General features: G+C 46.5%; 1 protein-coding gene and 1 pseudogene across 2 annotated transcripts in view; both read left to right on the top strand.

Moving 5' to 3' along the window:
- Nucleotides 1-22,179, top strand: part of LOC126953165 (profilin-2-like) — a 362,177-nt gene that overhangs the window by 308,836 nt on the left and 31,162 nt on the right. The gene's annotated exons all lie outside the window — the stretch shown is intronic.
- The window catches only part of LOC126953102 (patr class I histocompatibility antigen, alpha chain G-like), a 230,601-nt pseudogene continuing 209,937 nt past the window's right edge, over nucleotides 1,516-22,179 (top strand). Inside the window, exons 1-7 of the transcript XR_007725129.1 lie at nucleotides 1,516-1,603; nucleotides 1,729-1,998; nucleotides 2,242-2,514; nucleotides 3,123-3,415; nucleotides 3,469-3,601; nucleotides 3,995-4,027; nucleotides 4,170-4,215. The product of XR_007725129.1 is annotated as a patr class I histocompatibility antigen, alpha chain G-like (transcript). The remainder of the gene's footprint in view (nucleotides 1,604-1,728; nucleotides 1,999-2,241; nucleotides 2,515-3,122; nucleotides 3,416-3,468; nucleotides 3,602-3,994; nucleotides 4,028-4,169; nucleotides 4,216-22,179) is intronic.

Raw genomic sequence — 22,179 nt, 5'->3', positions numbered from 1 at the left:
CATTTAGTCCCTACGATGAACCAGGTATGCCCTCCTATGCTCAAATGCCTGACATTCTAGAAGCTTCACAAGAGCAAGGTGGAGCCACTGGAGTGTTTTAGGTGGAGAAATGACACACTGTGACTCACAGGAGCAGGACCACTGTGGAGAGAACAGTCACGTACGTAGCAGGTCATGGAACAGTGCTAAATCCACAATTCAGGAGTGACAGGGTGGTGGGGATTAAGGGGAGAAGAGGGCCTGAGGGATGAGAGGGACGGAGGGAAGGGCTGGAGAAGCAGAAGGTGAGGAAAAGGAGCAGAGGGAAAGAATTCCAAAGCAGCAGAATTCTTAGGTTTAAATACATTGTTTTATAGATTTTAATACATCCATCTACAGAGCCTCGCAGGGTGACCTTTGAGGTTGGCCTTTAATGTCTTATGTGGGTCTGCCTAGAAACTAATCGTTTTTTATGTTAATCAGGTTTAAAAGTACTAAGTATTCCTAAAAAATATACACACCACTTACATGTGGATACTTCCTAAAAACAGGCAGTGCATGAGCACTAGTGAGGGGCATTGTGACTGCGTTGAACACTTGCAACTGTGAGGTGAATAAAGACTGTACTGACTCGTGGTTGCAACATACAGTACCACAGTGTGCTGCTTTGTATTGAGGAGATGTCCTGGACTCACCGGGAAACTCAAGGCTACGGAATGGTGGTAAATTTAAAATACAACAAGTGGGAGTCACAGATACATTGTCTGGGAAAGTGAAACTTAGGAGCTTTGTGAATCCTGTTGTAACGCTTTTAGACACATTTATATATCAATGGGCCAAAGTCACATTTTTTAGCAATTACATTCCTGATCATTCAGGGGTTACCAAGATTCTGCTACTCACTGTAGTTAATAAACAAAAAGCAAACTGGTCTCTGTTCTATCTCATGCACTCAGGCACAACTTTTCCAGATTTAAAGAAAAAGAGAAAAGAAAAGAAAAAGAAGCCCTGTCTCTACACCTCCATTCCCAGGGCAAGCTCAGTCTCTGGCTCCAAGCTCTTTGGGGTGAGTTTTCTTCTAGAAGAGTCCACTGGGACAGGTAAGGAGTAGGAGGCAGGGAGTCCAGTTCTGGGACGGGGAGTCCGGGATGAAAAGTGAAGGGAGAGGGACGGGCCCCATGCCGAGGGTTTCTCCCTGGTTTCTCAGACAGCTTCTGTGCCAAGACTCAGGGAGACATTGAGACAGAGCGCTTGGCACAGGAGTAGCGGGTCAGGGCGACGTCCCAGGGCCCCAGGCGTGGCTCTCAGGGTCTCAGGCCCCACAGGCAGTGTATGGATTGGGGAGGCCCCGTGTTGAGGATTCCCCATCTCCGCAGAGTTTCTCTCCTTCTCCCAACCTGTGTCGGGTCCTTCTTCCTGGATTCTCACCGGGCGACTCCAGTTCTCACTCCCATTAGGTAACAGGATTTTGGAGAAGCCAGAGTCGCCGCGGTCCCGGTTCTAAAGTCCTCGCTCACCCACTCGGACTCAGATTCTCCCCAGACGCCAAGGATGGTGGTCATGGCGCCCCGAACCCTCCTGCTGCTGCTCTCGGGGGCTCTGGCCCTGACAGAGACCTGGGCGGGTGAGTGCGGGATCGGGAGATGGCCTCTGCGGGGAGGGCCAGGGGCCCGCCCGACGGTGGTGCAGGACCCGGGGAGCCGCGCGGGGAGGAGGGTCGGGCGGGTCTCAGCCCCTCCTCGCCCCCAGGCTCCCACTCCATGAGGTACTTCAGCGCTGCCGTGTCCCAGCCAGGCCGCGGGGAGCCCCGCTTCATCCCCGTGGGCTACGTGGACTACACACAGTTCGTGTGGCTCGATAGCTACGCTGCGAGTCTGAGGATGGAGCCGCGGGGGCCGTGGGTGGAGCAGGAGCGGCCGGAGTATTGGGAAGAGGAGACACGGATCGCCAAGGCCCACGCACAGACTGACCGAGTGAACCAGCGGACCCTGCGCAGCTGCTACAACCAGAGCGAGGCCGGTGAGTGACCCCGGCCCGGGGCGCAGGTCACGACCCCCCACCTCCATGCCCTACGGACGACCGGGGTACTCCCGAGTCTCCAGGTCTGAGATCCACCCCGAGGCCACGGGACTCGCCCAGACCCTCTACCTGGGAGAAGCCCACGTGCCTTTACCAAAATCCCTACGGGTTGGTCCGGGAGGGGGCGAGGCTCGGTGGGCGGGGCTGACCGAGGGGCGGGGCCAACCGAGGGGGCGGGGCCAGGGTCTCACACCCTCCAGTGGATGATTGGTTGCGACCTGGGGCCCGACGGGCGCCTCTTCCGGTGTGAACAGTTCGCCTAGGATGGCAAGGATTACCTCGCCCTGAAGGAGGACCTGTGCTCCTGAACCGCAGGGGACACTGTGGCTCAGATCTCCAAGCGCAAGTGTGAGGCGGCCAAAGTGACTGAACGAAGGAGAGCCTACCTGGAGGGCACGTGAGTGGAGTGGCTCCACAGATACCTGGAGAATGGGAAGGGGATGCTGCATCGTGCGGGTACCAGGGGCCACAGGGCGCCTCCCCGATCTCCTGTAGACCTCCCACTCTGGCCTAGCACAAGGAGAGGAGGAAAATGGGAGCAACACTAGAATACGCCCTCCCTCTGGTCCTGAAGGAGAGGAATCCTCCTGGGTTTCCAGATCCTGTACCAGAGAGTGACTCTGAGGGCCCGCCCTGCTCTCTGGGACAATTAAGGGATGAAGTCTCTGAGGGAGTGGAGGGGAAGACAATCCCTGGAATACTGATCAGGAGTTCCCTTTGACTCCACTGCAGTCTTAGGCACCAGGACCTTTCCCCTCAGGCCTTGTTCTCTGCCTCACACTCAATGTGTGTGGGGGTCTGACTCCAGCTCCTCTGAGTCCTTTGGCCTTCACTCAGGTCCGAATCGGAAGGCCCTGCTCCCCCGCTGAGAGATTAGAACTTTCCAAGGATTAGGAGATTATCCCAGGTGCCCGTGTCCAGTCTGGTGTCTGAGTTTTGTGCTCCCTCCCCTCCCCCCACCCCGCCAGGTATCTGGTTCATTCTTAGGACGGTCACATACTGGTGCTGCTGGAGTGTCCCACGAGAGATGCAAAGTGCCTGAGTTTTCGGACTCTTCCTTCCAGACCCCCCCAATTCACACGTGACCCACCATCCTGTCTTTGACTATGAGGCCACCCTGAGGTGCTGAGCCCTGGGCTTCTACCCTGCGGAGATCAGACTGACCTGGCAGCGGGAGAGTGAGGACCAGACCCACGACGTGGAGCTCGTGGGGACCAGGCCTGCAGGGGATGGAACCTTCCAGAAGTGGGCAGCTGTGGTGGTGCCTTCTGGAGAGGAGCAGAGATTCATGTGCTATGTGCAGCACCAGGGGCTGCCTGAGCTGCAGGAGCTCCTCTGGAGACCTTTAAGAGGGTGGGTGGTGGGGCCTGGGGTCAGAGACCCTCACCTTCCCCTCCTTTCCCAGAGCAGTCTTCCCAGCCCACTATCCCCATCATGGGCATCATTGCTGGACTGGTTGTCTTTGCAGCTGTTGTCACTGAAGCTGTGGTCACTTTTGTGCTGTGGAGGAAGAAGAGCTCTGAGTTTTTTTGTCCCACTGAGGGTTCCAAGCCCCAGGTAGAAATGCCCTGCCTGGTTACTGGGAAGCACCATCTACACTCATGGGCCGACCCAGCCTACGCCCTGTGTGCCAGCACTTACTCTTTTGTAAAGCACATGTGACAAAGAAGCACGATTTATCACCTTGATGATTGTAGTGATGGGGACCTGATCCCAGTAATCACAGGTCAGGGAAAGGTCCCTGGCTAAGGACAGACCTTAGGAGGGCAGTTAGTCCAGGACCCACATCTGCTTTCCTTGTTTTCCCTTATCCTGCCCTGGGTCTGCAGTCACACATTTCTGGAAACTTCTCTGGGGTCCAAGACTAGGAGTTTCCTCTAGGGCCTCATGGCGCTGCCACCTTTCTGACCTCTCAAAGGACATTTTCTTCCCACAGATAGAAAAGGAGGGAGCTACTCTCAGGCTGCAAGTAAGTATGAAGGAGGCTGATCCCTGAGATCCTTGGGATCTTGTGGTTGGGAGCCCATGGGGGAGCTCACTCAGGCAATATTTCCTCCTCTGGCCATATCTCCTGTGGGCTCTGACCAGGTCCGGTTTTTGTTGTACCCCAGGCAGTGACAGTGTCCAGGGCTCTGATGTCTCTCACGGCTTGTAAATGTGAGACCCTGGGGGCCTGATGTGTGTGGGTTGTTGGGGGGAACAGTGGACACAGCTGTGCCATGAGGTTTCTTTGACTTGGATGTATTGAGCATGTGCTGGGCTGTTTCAAGTGTCACCCCTCACTGTGACAGATACGAATTTGTTCATGAATGTTTTTCTGCAGTCTGAGACAGCTGCCCTGTGTGGGACTGAATGGCAAGATTTGTTAACTCTTTCCCTTTGTGACTTCAAGAACCCTGACTTCTTTTTCTGCAAAGGCATCTGAATGTGTCTGTGTTCCTGTAGGCATAATGTGAGGAGGTGGCGAGACCAGCCCAACCCCATGTCCACCATGACCCTCTTCCCCACGCTGACCTGCATTCCTTCCCCAATCACCTTTCCTGTTCCAGAAATGGGGCTGGGATGTCTCCATCTCTGTCTCAACTTTATGGTGCACTGAGCTGTAACTTCTTACTTCCCTATTAAAATTAGAATCTGAGTATAAATTTACTTTTTCAAATGATTTCCAAGAGAGGTTGATGGGTTAATTAAAGGAGAAGATTCCTGAAATTTGAGAGACAAAATAAATGGAAGACATGAGAACCTTCCACGGTACACATGTTTCTTGTGCTGATTTGTTGCAGAGGAGGAGACTAGATGGGGCTGTGCACACTGGGTGCTCAGGCCACCATGAACTTTATGTGGTCACTGCTCAGCTGGGTCATCTTTGCTGCTCCATTGTCCTTGGCCCTTCAGTAGAACCTTGTCCCACCAGGACCTGTGATCACAGGTGTTAGGCAGGAATCTAGACCCAACATGGCGGCGTTACCCGGCGTAGCAGGCCTTTTGTTAAAGACTCCCTTCACCCTTGTACACACCCGCAGACTTACATGCGTCAGAGTTCTGGCTGGGCAACCACACTCCCCCATGACCCGCAGCTCACCTGCATTCCACAAGTTCGTAAACAGCAGTTTCGGTTGACAGTTTCCAAAGATCCCTTCCTCATGACCCTTACTCAACTCCTGCCCTAGTAGTTTCAAGACCCCCCAGGCCCTGTTTGCACAACCAGCTTCCCTACCTCTTGGACTATAAAAAGCCCCTCAGCGCTACTTCCTCGGCCCGCACCTTTGGACCGAGAAACCTCGCCTGCGAGTCCTAATAAAGGCTATTCTCACTGCCATTTGCCTTGTGTCTTCGTTCCCGGTTTGGCTCCAGCCTCAGTTTACCTTTACAACAGGGACTTGGATATCACCTATGGTGGCCCCTACACATAGAAGTTCCTGTGTTATCAGAAGAAAAATTTTCAGACCCCTATACCTCTTCTTCCAGGTCTCTTTCAATTGTATTTCCATCTTTTCCCCAACCACCTTCTTTTTTTTTTTTTTTTTTTTTTTTGAGACTGAGTCTCACTCATGCTGGAGTGCAGTGGCGCCATCTCGGCTCACTGCAACCTCCACCTCCCGGGTTCAAGTGATTCTCCTGTCTCAGTCTCCCTAGTAATTGGGACCACAGATACGTGCCACAACGCCCAGCTTATTTTTTGTATTTTTAATAGAGATGGAATTTCACCATATTAGACAGGATGGTCTTGATCTCCCGACCTTGTGATCCGCCCACCTCTGCCTCCCAAAGTGCTGCGATTACAGGCATGAGCCACCAAGCCTGGCCTCCCCAACATTCTTAAAGGAAGCAGATTCTGAAACTTCCAGAGGAGAGGTCCCAGAGTTTTTCATCATAGGTTACTTTCTGTTGGAACTCCTCTTCTGCTCTCTCTCCTACTCTTCTTCCTGCCCTGAGTTGTAGTAATCCTAGTGCTGGCTCCAATCCAAACTCATGGATTTGTAAAGCAGAGTCTAATTTAGATTCACATGTGGTTGGATAATTGGACCCATAAGCCTAGGGTTATCTTTCCTGAAGAGAAATATATGTTTGTGTGCTGCAGTGTGCAGGAGGGTTGGTGTGGGAGGAGGGAGGGAGGGAGGACACAAAAGTAGCCCTGGCAAGAAAAGCACTGGTGCATTTATGTCCACATGAGATAATATTGTTCTGTAGCTGCTACAAAATGACATTTGACCTGAGGTTTTTAGAATAGGGAGATGCTCTACAGTGATCATCTATTCAACTTACATTTGTTGTCTGCTAGGGATATGACTGCTTTTGCATTTAGAAAACATCATTAAAGTAAAATTAGAAACATTTCTGGCCTTGTGGTGTATACGTTCTAGATGCAAGCTTGTCCAACCTGTGGCTCTCGGGATGCACGTGGCCCAGGACAGCTTTAGAATGTGACGACTTTTTTGTTTATTTGTAGTGGCAGATATCATGAAAATTATCCACGCACCTTTTTTTCTTTTCTCTATTTTTTTCTGCTCATCAGCTGTCATTAGTGTATTTTTTTGTGTAGCTCAAGACAACTCTTCCCATGTGAACCAGGGAAGACAAACGATTGGACACCTCTGTAGGCAGATGATAGATATAGTATAAGCAGAGTAGGAACAGAAAATGCTTGAGTGAGAAGGTGGCAAGTGCTGTGTGGCAGGTGATCCAGAGTGCGGGCTGTGGGGACAGGGAGGTGGCTGTTGTGCTGGGTGGTCAGCATGGGCCTTGTTGCAAATGTGACCTTGGAGTAAAGATTTGAGGGATGTGAGGAGTTGTCCACAGGGATGTCTGAGAAAGTTCTTTTCAGGCAGGGAACCTTCAGTGCAGATGCACTAGGGCAGGAAATTGTCTGTGTTCCTGGAAGGATGAAGAGGTCAGAAGGGTTGAACAGAGAGAAACTGAAATGAGGTCAGAGGTGTGGACAGAGCAGGTAGCCCTGTGAAGGGGGGGCCTGCCCCTCCACACCTGTGGGTGTTTCTCGTTAGGTGGAACGAGAGACTTGAGAAAAGAAATAAGACACAGAGACAAAGTATAGAGAAAAGCGGGGCCCAGGGGACCGGCGCTCAGCTTACAGAGGACCCACGCCGGCACCGGCCTCTGAGTTCCCTTAGTATTTATAGATAATTATCTTTACCATCTTAAAGATAAGGGAGTGGCAGGACAATAGGATCATTTTTAGGGAGGAAATTAGCAGTAAGACATAAGAACAAGGATCTGTGACATGAATAAGTTTAAAGGAAAATCCTGTGCCTTGAGATAAACCTTTTAGCAACATTGTTTCATCCTATCACATGGGGATAAACCTTGGACAATACCTAGCTTTTCTAGGAACAAAGTCACACCCTGCACGCCCAAAATTCATTAAACCTAGAGTTACCACAGCACATGTCTCTTGCAAGGACAAGGTTGGGGGTAGAGTCACAGATTAACAGCATCTCAAATACAGAACAAAATGGAGTCTCTTATGTCTACTTCTTTCTATATAGACACAGTAACAGGCTGATCTCTTTCTTTTCCCCACATTTCCCCCTTTTCTTTTCAACAAAACCACCATTGTCATCATGACACCGAGATTACATACTTCACAAAGTAACAGAATATCACAAAGCAAGTGGAGGCAGGATGAGATCACAGGATGGTGTTAAAATTTTTGGGCATGCATAGTCATGGATAACATCTTGTCAGAAAACAGGGTTTGAGAGCAGACAACCTGTCTGACCAAAATTTATTAGGTGGGAATTTCCTCGTCCTAATAAGCCTGGGAGCGCTACAGGAGGCCGGGTCTTATTTCATCCCTTCGGCTTCAACCATAAAAGGCGGCACGCCTCCAAGGGGGTCGTTTATAGGCCTACCCTCAGAGCGCATTCTCTTTCTCAGGGGTGTTCCTTGCTGAGAAAAAGAATTCAGCGATATTTCTCCTATTTGCATAATGAAAAGAGAAGAAATATTGCTCTGTTCCGTCCGGCTCACCGGCGGCCAGTTCAAGGTTGCCTCCCTTGTTCCCTGAACATTGCTGTTATCTTATTCTTTTTCCAAGATGCCCAGATTTCATATTGTTCAAACACATATGCTCCACAAACAATTTGTGCAGTTAAGGCAATCATCACAGGGTCCTGAGGTGACATATATCCTCCTCAGTTTACAAAGAAGATGATAGAATTAAAAGATTAAAGTAAAGACAGACATAAGAAATTACAAAAGTATTAATTTTGGAGAACTAATAAATGTCCATGAAATCTTCACATTTTATGTTTTTCTGCCGTGGCTTCAGCCAGTCCCTGCGTTCAAGGTCCCTGACTTCCCGCAACGTTCTCCCTCCCTTTTCCTCTATATAAATGTGCCATGGTGATGAAGACTTGTTCGTTAGTCAATGGTGCTCGATTGCAGTGTTTCCGTCTCCGTGGAGGCGCTTTTCTTTGCATCTCCGATGGGTTCATTGTAGAACTTCAAATGTTTAGTGGGTATCCAAACAGGAAGCTGATTTTCTCCTGGTGAAACACAAGCAAAACCTCTTCCCCAGGTTATCACCTTCCCTATTTCCCATGTCTTATTTTTGTTGTCTTTCCACCAAATCAGTTTTCCTTCATGTGGACTGTTCTTTTTACCAGTAAGATGTTGTTCTGCAGAAGTAGTAGTCTGATTTCTATAAATGTTTAAAAAATTTAAAGTATAGAGTGCTAGATTAAGCTGCATCTGAGGAGTGGTATACTCCTTACTGTCTCCCCCTTTTTTTTGTTTAACTAACTGAGTTTTGAGTGTTCTATTAGTTCTTTCAACTATGGCCTGTCCTTGGGAATTATAAGGAATTCCTGTTGTATGTGTAATATTCCACTGATTTAAGAATTTTTGGAAAGCTTTACTACAATAACCTGGTCCATTGTCAGTTTTAATTTTTTCTGGAACTCCCATTACAGCAAAACAAGATAATAAATGTTTTTTAACATGGGAAGTACTTTCTCCTGTCTGGCATGTTGCCCATATGAAATGTGAATAAGTATCAACTGTTACATGAACATATGATAATTTTCCAAATGAAGGTACATGGGTAACATCCATTTGCCATAATGCATTAGGACACAGACCTCTGGGATTCACTCCTGCCTCTTGAGTGGGTAGGTGTAGTACTTGACACTGGGTGCAATGTTGTACAATATCTTTTGCCTGTTTCCATGTGACATCAAATTTGTTTTTTAACCCTGCTGCATTTACATGAGTCAAAGCATGAAGTTCTTGTGCTTTTATGAATGCAGAGGATACCAGTAAGTCAGCTTGTTCATTTGCTATAGTTAAAGGTCCTGGCAAATTAGTGTGTGCTCGAATATGAGTAATATAAAATGGGAAATTTCTTTTTCTTACAGTTTGTTGTAATAAATTAAACAACTGGTTTAACTGATCATCCATGCTATATTTAATTAGAGCTGTCTCAACATCCCTTGTAGCCTGTACTACATATGCAGAATCTGATATAATATTAACAGGTTGATTAAAATCTTGTAACACTGTAATGACTGCAACCAACTCTGCTCTTTGAGCTGATTGATACTGAGTTTTGATTACTCGCTCTTTTGGTCCTGTGTAAGCCGCTTTTCCATTGCTGGAACCATCAGTAAATACTGTCAGAGCATTTTCTAAAGGCTCATGTCTGGTAATTTTAGGTAAAATCCAAGTAGTCAATTTTAAAAACTGGAAGATTTTTGTTTTTGGGTAATGATTATCAATAACTCCCACAAAATTAGCAAGGCCAATCTGCCATGCACCAGAATTGATAAAGGCTTGCCTAACTTGTTCCTTGGTTAAAGGAACAACTATTTTGTCTGGGTCATTACCACACAATTTTATTATCCGTAATCTTGCCTGACCAATTAATGTAGCTATTTGATCCAAATACAATGTAAAAGTCTTAATTGTACTGTGAGAAAGAAATGACCACTCCACAAGATCAGTGTTTTGAATAATGATGCCTGTTGGAGAATGTGTAGTAGCAAAAATCAAAAGTTGGAGTGGGGCTAAAGGATCTATCCTATTTATTTGCGCTGACTGAATTTTTTCTTCCACTAATTTAATTTCTTTTGTTGCCTCTGGGGTTAATATTCTTTTACTATTTAAGTCTGGATCTCCTCTTAGGATAGAGAACAAATTTGACATGGCATAAGTAGGAATGCCTAGAGTTGGCCGAATCCAATTAATATCGCCTAACAATTTTTGAAAGTCATTTAATGTTTTTAAAGTATCTTTTCTTATTTCTATTTTTTGTGGCTTAATTTTTCTATTTTCTATCTGCATCCCTAAATAATGAAAAGGAGCAGAGGTTTGGATCTTATCCGATGCTATTGTTAGTCCTGCGTTGGCAACCTCTGCTTGCAGAAATGTGTAACAGTCAATTAATTTTTCTCTTGTTTCTGCAGCACATAAAATATCATCAATATAGTGAATGATATAACAATCTGAAAATTTGTCTCTAACTGGTTGAAGGACTTGACCTACGAAAGTTTGACAAATAGTTGGACTATTAAGCATTCCCTGAGGTAGTACTTTCCACTGGAACCTGGTGGCTGGTTCTTTATTATTTATGGCTGGTATAGTAAAGGCAAATTTTTCACAATCTTGCTCTGCCAGAGGAATGGTAAAAAAGCAATCCTTAAGATCAATTATAATTAAAGGCCAGTCTTTTGGGATCATGGCCGGAGAGGGCAATCCGGGTTGAAGAGGCCCCATGGGTTGAATTACAGCATTTACGGCTCTTAAGTCCATTAACATACGGCTCTTAAGTCCATTAACATACGCCATTTGCCTGATTTTTTCTGAATCACAAATACAGGAGAATTCCAGGGTGAGAATGAAGGCTCAATGTGTCCTTTTTTTAATTGTTCCTTTGCTAATGAATGTAAAGCCTCCAGTTTTTGCTTCGGTAGCGGCCACTGATTTACCCATACCGGTTTTTCTGTTTTCCAAGTTAATGGAATGGGTTTAGGAGGCGCTACAGTGGCCGCCCCTAAAAAGGATACCCTATTCCTTTTCTTTCTTGATTTTTCTTAGTCTCAATTGGGACTTTAATGCCATTTTCATTTTTTCCTAACCCCTTTCCTGGTATATATCCCATCTTAGTCATGATTTTTTGACTCGTGGGGCTGTATAATGGAGCGGGCATAGTGATTTCCGCACCCCATTGCTGTAATAAATCTCGACCCCATAGATTAACAGGAATTGAAGTAATCATTGGCTGAACAGTACTTTCTTGATTATCTGGTCCTAAACAATGTAAAATCATTGTACTTTCGTACACTTCTGAAGCTGTGCCTACGCCGACAAGTCTTGTAACAGCCTTTTGTTTAGGCCAATTTTTTGGCCATTGATTTAAAGCAATGACAGAGATATCTGCTCCAGTGTCTACCAACCCTTCAAACTGTTTTCCTTGAATAATGGCCTTACACACAGGTCTGCTCTCAGAGACCAGACTTGCCCAATATGCAGCCTTTCCTGTCTGATCAGTGCTTCCGAACCCTCCTGTTCTTATTATTTCACTGTTTCCAACTTTAATATAAGGTAGGAGTAATAATTGAGCAATCCTGTCTCCTGGACTGGCACTCCAAGGAACTGAGGAACTAATAACCAATTGAATTTCGCCTTTAAAGTCTGAATCAACCACACCAGTATGAATTTGAACTCCTTTTAGATTTAAACTTGATCTTCCTAAGATTAGTCCTACAGTCCCCTCAGGCAATGGGCCATATACCCCTGTGGGGATTTTTTGTGGAGGCTCCCCTGGAAGCAGTGAGACTGCTTGTATGGTGCATAAATCTACTGCTGCACTGCCGTTTGTGGTGGGGGATAATTGCTGTATTGTGATAACTGGCTTATTCCCTGAGACACTTGTGGCAGTGGGGGTTGTTGTTCCTGAAAACCCTGAGGAACAAAGGGCTGAATTTGGAATGCCCCAGTTTGTTGCGGGGCCTGAGGCTGGCCCCTCCTCTCGTTTCCCGACAGTGGTTGCCCATTTTTATCAAATTTAGAACGACATTGATTACCCCAATGTTTTCCCTTTTTACATCTTGGACATAGGCCAGGTGGCTCTTTATCTGTTCTTGTAGTAGTTTGAGTAGTTACATTTTGTTTATTTGAGACTAGGCAATTCTTTTTTAGATGACCAATTTGACCACAATTATAACATCTTCCCCCAAATGTTCTAACCTGTCCTCCTAAAGCAACTCCTGTGATTGCTTGAGCCATAAGCATAGCTTTATGCATAGCTCCTCCAATTCCATCGCAGGCCTTAACGTACTCTGAGATTACATCTGATCCTGCGGGAACCCTTCCTTTTAATGGTTTAATGGCTGATTGACAATCAGGATTGGCGTTTTCATATGCCATCAACTCCACTATGACCTTACGGGCATTCTCATCGGTAATTGACTTTTGAGCAGCATCTTGAAGTCTTGCTACAAAATCAGGGTAGGGCTCTTTAGAGCCTTGTCTTATTGTATTAAAGGAGGGGCAGGCGGTTCCTGGGTCTTGGATTTTCTCCCAGGCCCTAAGGCAGATAGCCCTGATTTGCTCAATGGCCTCATTTGGCATTATTACTTGTTGGTCAACAGTGCTCCAATTTTGACCTATTCCTAATAGTTGATCTGCATCTATGTCAATTGGAGGATTGGCAGTCCTATTTTTTCGGACCTGTACTTGTGCCCCATCAATCCACCAGGTCTTAAATTGTAAAAACTGAGAGGGTGAGAGTGAGGATTTTGCCAGTATCTCCCAATCATAAGGAATGAGTCTATGTCCATGAGCAATGGAATCTAATAATGTTCTCATGTAAGGAGAGTTGGGTCCATACTGTTTTACTCCTTCTTTCATTTCTTTTAGCATTTTTATAGAAAAGGACTTATATCTGGCTTCAGCTATGGGAAGCTCTCCCTCTTGGGCCCCTTCTCCAGGTGGTCTTGCTTCTAATATTACTGGGAATTGCCACGCCTCAATATCTCCTTGTTTTCTTGCCTCATCAATAATTTTATGTAACGCACTACCCTGTTTACTAGGCAGTGCTGTAGGATTAAGTCTCATGGTGGGCGGCTGAGGATATGGCGCCCTGCCCTGTGGCGCTGGAAATGTTCCTGGCTGTCCACACAGATTTTCTGGGGGCAACCGATACCGCAGTTCGGCTGGCAGCCAGTATTGATAGGCTACTGGCGGCTGGGTCTTATCTTCTACCGGCTGATATTGTGGACACTGCATTTGGAATGGCATTGCCATGACAGAAACTCTATCTTTTTCTATTTGATCTTCTTTTGGAGTTTGTACTTGTTTAACCTGCATTTGAGGTTGTAAAGTTACAGGCATTTGAGCTGCTGGAAGAGCAGTTGGCCATCGTGGTTTAAACTCTGATGGCTCTGCTAATTCTGGATTTTTTTCTTCTAATTTTAACGTTTCAGGGTATACTACCTCCTGTAATTGATTATTGTCAACATTTTGCGTTGACTGAGCCATAGCCGGCTCTGATACACATTCACAGTGTGAACTTTCCTTTCCTTTCCGGGATTCTATCCCTGCCTCTTTTTCACAATCTACTGCACAGCTTTTAGGGACATCAGAAATTGGAACGCTATCTTCTTCTGTTTGAAATGGTTCTAAAGCTACTTTAATAATGACCCAATCATTCCATACTGTGAGCGGAATGATTTTACCTTCCCTACTTGCTTGTTTTAATTTTTTGCCAATTTTTTCCCAATCTTTTAGATCTAAAGTTCCCTGTTCCGGAAACCATGGACAAAACTGCTCTATTGTTTGAAATAGCGTAATTAGATTTTTGGTAGAGACTTTAACTCCCCCTCTTTTTAAGAGAATTTTAATAAAGCTGCGATAAGAGGCATATTTACTCTTAGTTTGCCCCATTGTTACCCTAGGTTCTTCCGAGCGCACAAGCTTACCGCAAGGCTGACTGTAGACGTACTCGGGAGTCTCTCGTCGACTTGTCCTCAATGACCACGCTCCAGCGTACCTTCACCTTAGAGAAAAGATTCCACGTTGGGCACCAGATGAAGGGGTGGCCTGCCCCTCCACACCTGTGGGTGTTTCTCGTTAGGTGGAACGAGAGACTTGAGAAAAGAAATAAGACACAGAGACAAAGTATAGAGAAAAGCGGGGCCCAGGGGACCGGCGCTCAGCTTACAGAGGACCCACGCCGGCACCGGCCTCTGAGTTCCCTTAGTATTTATAGATAATTATCTTTACCATCTTAAAGATAAGGGAGTGGCAGGACAATAGGATCATTTTTAGGGAGGAAATTAGCAGTAAGACATAAGAACAAGGATCTGTGACATGAATAAGTTTAAAGGAAAATCCTGTGCCTTGAGATAAACCTTTTAGCAACATTGTTTCATCCTATCACATGGGGATAAACCTTGGACAATACCTAGCTTTTCTAGGAACAAAGTCACACCCTGCACGCCCAAAATTCATTAAACCTAGAGTTACCACAGCACATGTCTCTTGCAAGGACAAGGTTGGGGGTAGAGTCACAGATTAACAGCATCTCAAATACAGAACAAAATGGAGTCTCTTATGTCTACTTCTTTCTATATAGACACAGTAACAGGCTGATCTCTTTCTTTTCCCCACACCCTGGAGGATGTGGGAAGGGTGTTGACCTTTGCTCTGAATGACATGGGGAGTTAGAGGACAGTGTTGAAAAGTGGGACATGGTAGGACTTATCCTTTGAAAGCTTCTCTCTGGCTGCTGTGCTGAGAACAGTATTGAGAGGTGGGGACCAGTGAGGCAGTGGGGAAAACAGTGGGAAAGGAGTGGAATATTCCAGAATGGAGATGTTGCTTACCTTGACTGGGGTGTGAGCAGGGGAAATAGTGGGAAGTGAAGGGATTCTGGATGAATGTGAAGATGGACTTCACAGCACTTGCTAATGGATTTATCTGTGGTGTGAGAAGAAGAATCAAGGACACCTACAGTGTTGGACTGAGTGGGCAGAAGGGTGGAGCTGCTGTCAGTGGAGATGGGGAGACTCTGGCAGGAGCATACAGAGGAGAGGGCATCACGGGCATTCAGTGGAGGAGACATCTACGAGGAATGCAGGTGAGGGGCCCAGATGCCTCTGCAGCTACAGATTCATCATCCAATCACTCTCCTACTTCCACCAGCCCTGTGTCTCAGAGCCAGAGCACTGATTCTCCCCTGGGCTGTCTGCACAGGCAGGTGAAAGTCAGGGAAGTTACGGTCTGCTGTTGGTTATAATAAGTCACAGATTATTGTGCTTTCTTAGATAATTAAAGAAATAATAAGATAATTTTTAACTAGAACACTTATTGAGAAGACCACAATAATGCAAAGATTTTATTCATCTAAAGAAGGCAACATAAGAAAAATAGTTGAGCAAGAAAGAGATAATATTAGAAGGCAGCAAATGACAATGTACAGACTTAAACCCAATGAGGTCAACAATTACATTAAACATAATGGACTCAGACACTCCAGTTACAAGACAAATAGTGCAGAGGGGTAAAAATAAATAAGTAAATAAATAAATAACCGTAGGCTATTGACAAAAGCCATAATTTCAGTAGAAGGTACAGAAAATTGAAAAGGATAGAAAAGAAATACCAGACAAACATTCATGAAAAACCACATGGAGATGTCATTTAGAAAAATTACAGGACATGGGTCTCCTGAGACATAGAGCACATGCAGACAGCTCACACTGTGTTTTTCCTTTTTTTCAGAGACAGGGTCTGTTGCCCAGGCTGCAATGCAATGGTGATATCATACCTCACTGTAACCTCAAACTCCTGGGCTGAAGCAATTCTCCTGCCTCAGCCTTCCATGTAACTAGGACGACAGGCATGTGCCGCCACAGCTGCTATAATGTCTCATTTTCTCATTTGCTGTGGTGTGATCAAGGAAACAATATCGTGCCATGTATTTGACTTGCAGCAGGTACATAACAAATGTCAGGTGAATGAAGAAATAAAACCATTTAGTAATCCAAGCCATATGCACATTTACATTTTACAGGTGAGGAGCAACATCCCAGACAAGTAAAATAAACTGATTTACAATATCCAGAGCAGAATCGAGAACACATTCCCTGTGCTAAAGGAATCAGAGCTCTACCAGGGGTCATAGCAGGTATCATGCAAGTCAGATACGCTAATTACTAGAATTGGAATTGATACATTTTGAGATATACTAAACAAAGGGTTTGGGAGGATTAATTGAATGCAGAAATAAAGGAAAAAAAATAGATTTGTTTAAAAGATGGATAAAGTCTTTAAAGAAACAACTTTTTTTTAAAGTGACCTTATGTGGACCAAAGCAGAGATAAGCTCAAGTGTCAGGTGGGAAAATGCCTAAGTGCAGCTTCCAGACCCAAGGGAGAACCAACAATCCTGGGACATTTTCGGTTGTCACGTGGGGATTGGTGGGAGGGGGTGAGTGGGGGTGCTGCCGGCAAACTTCCCACAATGCACAGGGCAGGCCGCGCCACAAGAGAGTCTCTGTCCCAAACTGTTTATAGTGCTGCTTTTGAGAAACCCGCCCCAGAGGTAAGTGCTGTAGTGTCCTCACCATTTCACCGATTAAGAAACTGAGGCACCAGGAAGAAAAGTGTCAGTAGGACCAGAGCTGCAGGTTGGATCCGGGCCACCTGGCTGTAGGGTCTTGGCTCCCCTGATTAAGTCAGGAACCCGGGAGCCGACCACAAACAATCCCAGCTGCGTGGTGCCTTCATGGTCTGTGGGCGCCCCCTGGTGTTGACACTGGGCCTGTGGCCAAATGAGGCTTGCGAGAAAAGGAAACACAGGTTTGGGTAGCGGGATAGTCCTTCAGGCTCTCCAGATTTCAAGCCATGACTGACACTGAGAAAAAATAATGTCCGCCTTAATTATCTGTCCAACCTTGTTTTTCCCAGTCCCGTCCAGTTCCCTCCATCGACTCCATCAACATCAGTACCTGCCAGATGCCCGGTACCCACCATGTGAGGAGTGAAAAGGCCCCAGGACTAAAGGACAAGACGAGGTTCCACCCAGTCATCCCTCCCTTCCTAGAGCTCTAGCTCTGTGCCTTTAGTGTTTAGGCTCTTAACCTGGGGTCCGCGAACCCACTTTCCTGTGACACTGCATGCAGAAGTGATGTTACATGCACACATGACTTCATTACAGGACATTGGATATTAATATTCATCAGATCAATGGCGGGCCCAAGACACCACTCTTCCCCCAACAGTTTGTGATCCTCTAAATTAAAGAAAGGGTAGAGATTGAGGGAGGCCCTAACTCCAAATCTTCTACCACTTCTAGGGAAGTGCTGAAAAGAAGTGCAAAGTACTCAACCCGCTCTGGGGATACACCGGGAAAGCAGAGGTTTGATGGATTTCAAATTCCATCAAAGAAATACAATTTTGGCAAAATATCCAAGTCACTTTTCTAAGCCCCGGGCAGCAGCTCAAAACAAACAACATCAAAAACAAAACAAAGTATCAGCCCAGGTGAAATCATTGAAGCTATAAAACTCTGTGAGACCTGTAGTTACAGAGGACAATTCAATTTAGGGGTGCAGCAGAAAACCCCTACATCATATAGTGTGGGGAAAAGAAAGAGAGATCAGACGGTTACTGTGTCTATATAGAAAGAAGTAGACATAAGAGACTCCATTTTGTTCTGTATTTGAGATGCTGTTCATCTGTGACCCTACCCCCAACCCTGTCCTTGCAAGAGACATGTGCTGTGGTGACTCAAGGTTTAAAGGATTTTGGGCTGTGCAGGGTGTGCTTTGTTAAACAAGGGCCTGAAGGCCGCTTGCTGGTTAAAAGTCATCACCATTCTCTTAATCTCAAGTACCCAGGGGCACATACACTGTGGAAGTTCGCAGGGACCTCTGCCTAGGAAAGCTAGGTATTGTCCAAGGTTTCTCCCCATGTGATAGTCTGAAATATGGCCTCGTGGGAAGGGAAAGACCTGATGGTCCCCCAGCCTGGCACCCGTGAAGGGTCTGTGCTGAGGAGGACCAGTACAAGAGGAAAGAAGGCCTCTGGGCAGGTGAGATAGAGGAAGGCATCTGTCTCCTGCCCGTCCCTGGGCCATGGAATGTCTCCGTGTAAAACCCGATTGTATGTTCTATTTTTTTTTTTTTTTTTTTTTTGAGACGGAGTCTGGCTCTGTGGCCCAGGCTGGAGTGCAGTGGCCAGATCTCAGCTCACTGCAAGCTCCGCCGCCCAGGTTTACGCCATTCTCCTGCCTCAGCCTCCCGAGTAACTGGGACTACAGGCGCCCGCCATCTCGCCCGGCTAGTTTTTTGTATTTTTTAAGTAGAGACGAGGTTTCACCGGGTTAGCCAGGATGGTCTCGATCTCCTGACCTCGTGATCCGCCCGTCTCGGCCTCCCAAAGTGCTGGGATTACAGGCTTGAGCCACGGCGCCCGGCCTGTATGTTCTATTTACTGAGATAGGAGAAAACCACCTTAGGGCTGAAGGTGGGACGTGCAATGCTGCTCTTTATGCACTAAAAAGGTTTATGGAGATATTTGCATATGCATGTCAAGGCACAGCACTTTTCCTTAAACTTATTCATGTCACAGAGATCTTTATTCATATGTCTTTCTGCTGACCTCCCTACTATGATCCTATTGTCCTGCCACTTCCCTTTTTCTAAGATGGTAAAGATAATGATCAATAAATACTAAGGGAACTCAGAGACGGGTGCTGGCGCGGGTCCTCTGCATGCTGAGCGCCAGTCCCCTGGGCCCACTTTTTCTTTCTCTATACTTTGTCTCTGTGTCTCATTTCTTTTCTCAAGTCTCTCCTTCCACCTAAGGAGAAACACCACAGGTGTAGAGGGGCAGGCCACCCCTTCAATATAGGGGGGACCTTCAGCAGTGCATAGTGAGGCCGCTGCTGTGTAAAAAGATAGAATCTCCTTGATTCCTGATGTTTACATTTACTACTCACTTCTTTGACTTTTTAGATGCCAATTTCACATTCGACATCTTTCAGTTATTTTCCTTACTGTATCTAAGCAGAGGATTTCAACTTGTTTCTGAAGCAGAAAACCAGGGACTGGTTATGAGCTATCACCCCACTTTGTGGCTCTCTTATGCAATAAGCACAAGAGATTGTGGGCCAACAGAATTTGTAGCAAGGTAAACATAAACCCTTCATTTCAGCCTCTTTGTCTGGTGATGTTCTAGTCTTGCTCCAGTCTTAACATGTTAAAACATATAATTTTGCTCAAATTTCATTTTATAGGAAGTCATATATATTCATTTCTGTTGGGTTTGTCAGTGAAAGCCTTCTGAAAACAACTGTGGAGGAAAGACAGGTAAATAAATGCACGGTGCTCCCATGTGTTAGTGCTCACTGCATCTCACCAATGTGTTGAAAGGACACAAAGATAGATGTGTACCCGCCCCTCTCGCTACACTCTTTGTTCTGCTTTCTAATCTCTGCACGTACCAGAGGTTTCGTAAGTTCTGTAAGTACATGTTTTTCTTTCTGAGGCCAGGTCACAAGGAATGTTTAAGTAAGATAGCCAGGTCACAAGGTGTGTTTAAGCAAGATAGCCATAAACTGGTTGTGCAACCTGACGCAATATAATTAACTGCCTTTGTGTAGAACTGCTCTTCTGCCTCAAGGGTTGTACTGAAATATCAGAAATGGCAGGAACCAATCATAGTTTGCCAAATCGCTTTGTTCAAACTCCAGCCAATCATACCTCTAATTTGTATAATGATTCTATGCCTACTTTCCTTAGACTATATAACATTGTTCGGAGCTGAGTGGGGGAGCTCTCCTGCCCGTCTCGTTTCGCGAGTGAGGGAGAGTTCCAGGTTCGAACCTGTAATAAAGATCCTTGCTACTTAGCTTTGACTCTGGACTCTGGTGGTCTTCTTCGGGGAATAAACGGTCTGGGCATAACAAATGGGGGCTCGTCCAGGATTTCCCCCAAGCCCACCAGACCCCCAAGTCAATGGATCTTAATCTGTAGGTAAGCTGGCTTTGTCACTGTCTCTGTCTTTGCCTCTGTCTGTCTCCCTGAAATTTCACGAAATCCGTAATCTGTAATCTGTATTGGTCTGTTTTGTAAGTGGCACTGTCTTGGCGGACGTGCTAAAAGACAGCCACTCGGGACTGGTGGGAGACGTCCCCCAGTGCCCATCTGGGGGCCTCCATTCTTGGTTGCCCCGTCTGACTCAGGTCGGAAGTCCGACACGCGCTCGCGAAGGCTCATCATTTCTCACTGTCTGTCCGTTATTGTTAAGTGTTAAGTGTAAGTCCAAAACGAAACATAAAACCTTTTCTTCCCCTTCCAGGACCGGACCTGTCGGATACTCCCCTCTGCTTCACACTCATTTTCGTCCCTCCTTCTCTTTGTAGGAGCAATCCAAAGATAGGCAACAACCAGAGCTCGCCGCTCTCACTCCTTGTTACCAATTTTAAGGATGTGAAGGCTCGGGGGCGTAACTTAAGCGTAGAACTAAAGAAGGGAAAGCTACTTTCTGCCATTCAGAGTGGCCCTCTTTCGGCGTAGGGTGGCCCTCCGAAGGAACTTTCTGTCTCTCTATTATTACTAAGGTAAAAACTAAGATTTTCCTGCCAGGGCAGTCAGGACATCCTGATCAAATTCCTTATATTCTAGTGTGGCAGGATCTTGTGGAAAACCCACCGCCCTGGATAACTCCATTCATCCCTGAGCCCTGCAAGGTCCTAGTAACGTGACCTACAAGACAAAGGACTCCCTCTGCTCCCTCAGCCCCTGTGCTGCCAGACAGCCAGGACCCCCTAACGTTAGAACCCACACTTCCCCCACCATATCCGCACCTTATCCCGCAGGACCCAGTCCCCTAGGGTGGTGCTTCCGTAGAGGGAAACGGAGAAGCGGAAGCAGCCGAGAGCGAAAGTAACCCAGGGGGGCCGGCCGGCTGAACGCAAGGCCGCGTACAGCGGGACCAAGCTTCCCGACTCCCTGACTCCACCGTAGCCCTGCCTCTCAGAGAAATAAGATCGCTCGATGATACCGGGCTCTCCCGTCTCATGTATTGGCCTTTTTCCACTAGTAATTTATACAATTAGAAGTCCCAAAATGCTCGGCTCTCAGATAATCCCAAAGATCTAACTTCGTTGTTAGACAGTGTCATGTTACTCACCAGCCGACCTGGGATGACTGTCAACAGCTCCTCCGAATCCTGTTCACAATGGAGGAGCGGGAAAGAATCCAAGGTGAGGCCAGAAAACTGGTTCCAGGAGATGACGGCCAGCCAACTGCAAATCCTGACCTCATTAATTTGACCCGGCCCAGATAGGACTACAACACGGCAGAAGGTAGAGGACAACTGCTCATTTATCGCCAGACTCTAATGGCGGGTCTCCGGGCTGCAGCTCGCAAGCCCACCAATTTGGCTAAAGTATATTCTGTGTTACAAGGTAAGACAGAAAGCCCCGCTGTGTATTTAAAGAGATTAATGGAAGCCTTCAGACAGTTTACCCCTATGGACCCGGAAGCACCGGAAAATCAGGCAGCAGTAGTAATGTCCTTTGTAAACCAGGCAACACCAGATATTAACAGAAAACTCCAGAAATTAGAAGGTTTAGAGGGAAAGCAGATTCAGGACCTCCTTCAGATGGCCCAGCGAGTTTATAATAATAGGGATACTCCAGAAAAGAAACAGTTCAAGGCAACCAAAGAAATGATCAAAGTCTTAGTAGCAGCTTTCCCCCAGGCAGGGAATGGCCAAAGCAGAAAGCAGAAAAAGCAAGGCTCTAGGCAAGGATTAGAAAAGGATCAGTGTGCTTATTGCAAGGAACGTGGTCACTGGATTAAAGACTGCCCAAAGAAACGGAGACCAGCTAACCCTGCCTCCGTGCTCGTTACCCAGGACTCTGACTAGGGGGGATGGGGTTCGGACCCCCTCCCCGAACCCAGGGTAACTTTGCAAGTGGAGGGGTCCCCAGTTCGCTTCTTGGTCGATACTGGGGTGGAACGCTCAGTCCTAACCAAACCAATTGGAAAAATGTCTAAGAAAACATCCTGGGTGCACGGGGACACAGGCATCAAAAAATACCCCTGGACAACCCAGAGGACTGTAGACTTAGGAACGGGAAAAGTCT

This window comes from Macaca thibetana, chromosome 4 (genome assembly GCF_024542745.1).
Source record: "Macaca thibetana thibetana isolate TM-01 chromosome 4, ASM2454274v1, whole genome shotgun sequence".
NCBI classification, from domain to species: Eukaryota; Metazoa; Chordata; class Mammalia; order Primates; family Cercopithecidae; genus Macaca; species Macaca thibetana.
The sequence above is the reverse complement of the archived record's forward strand: the minus strand, read 5'-3'. Positions and strand labels throughout refer to the sequence as shown.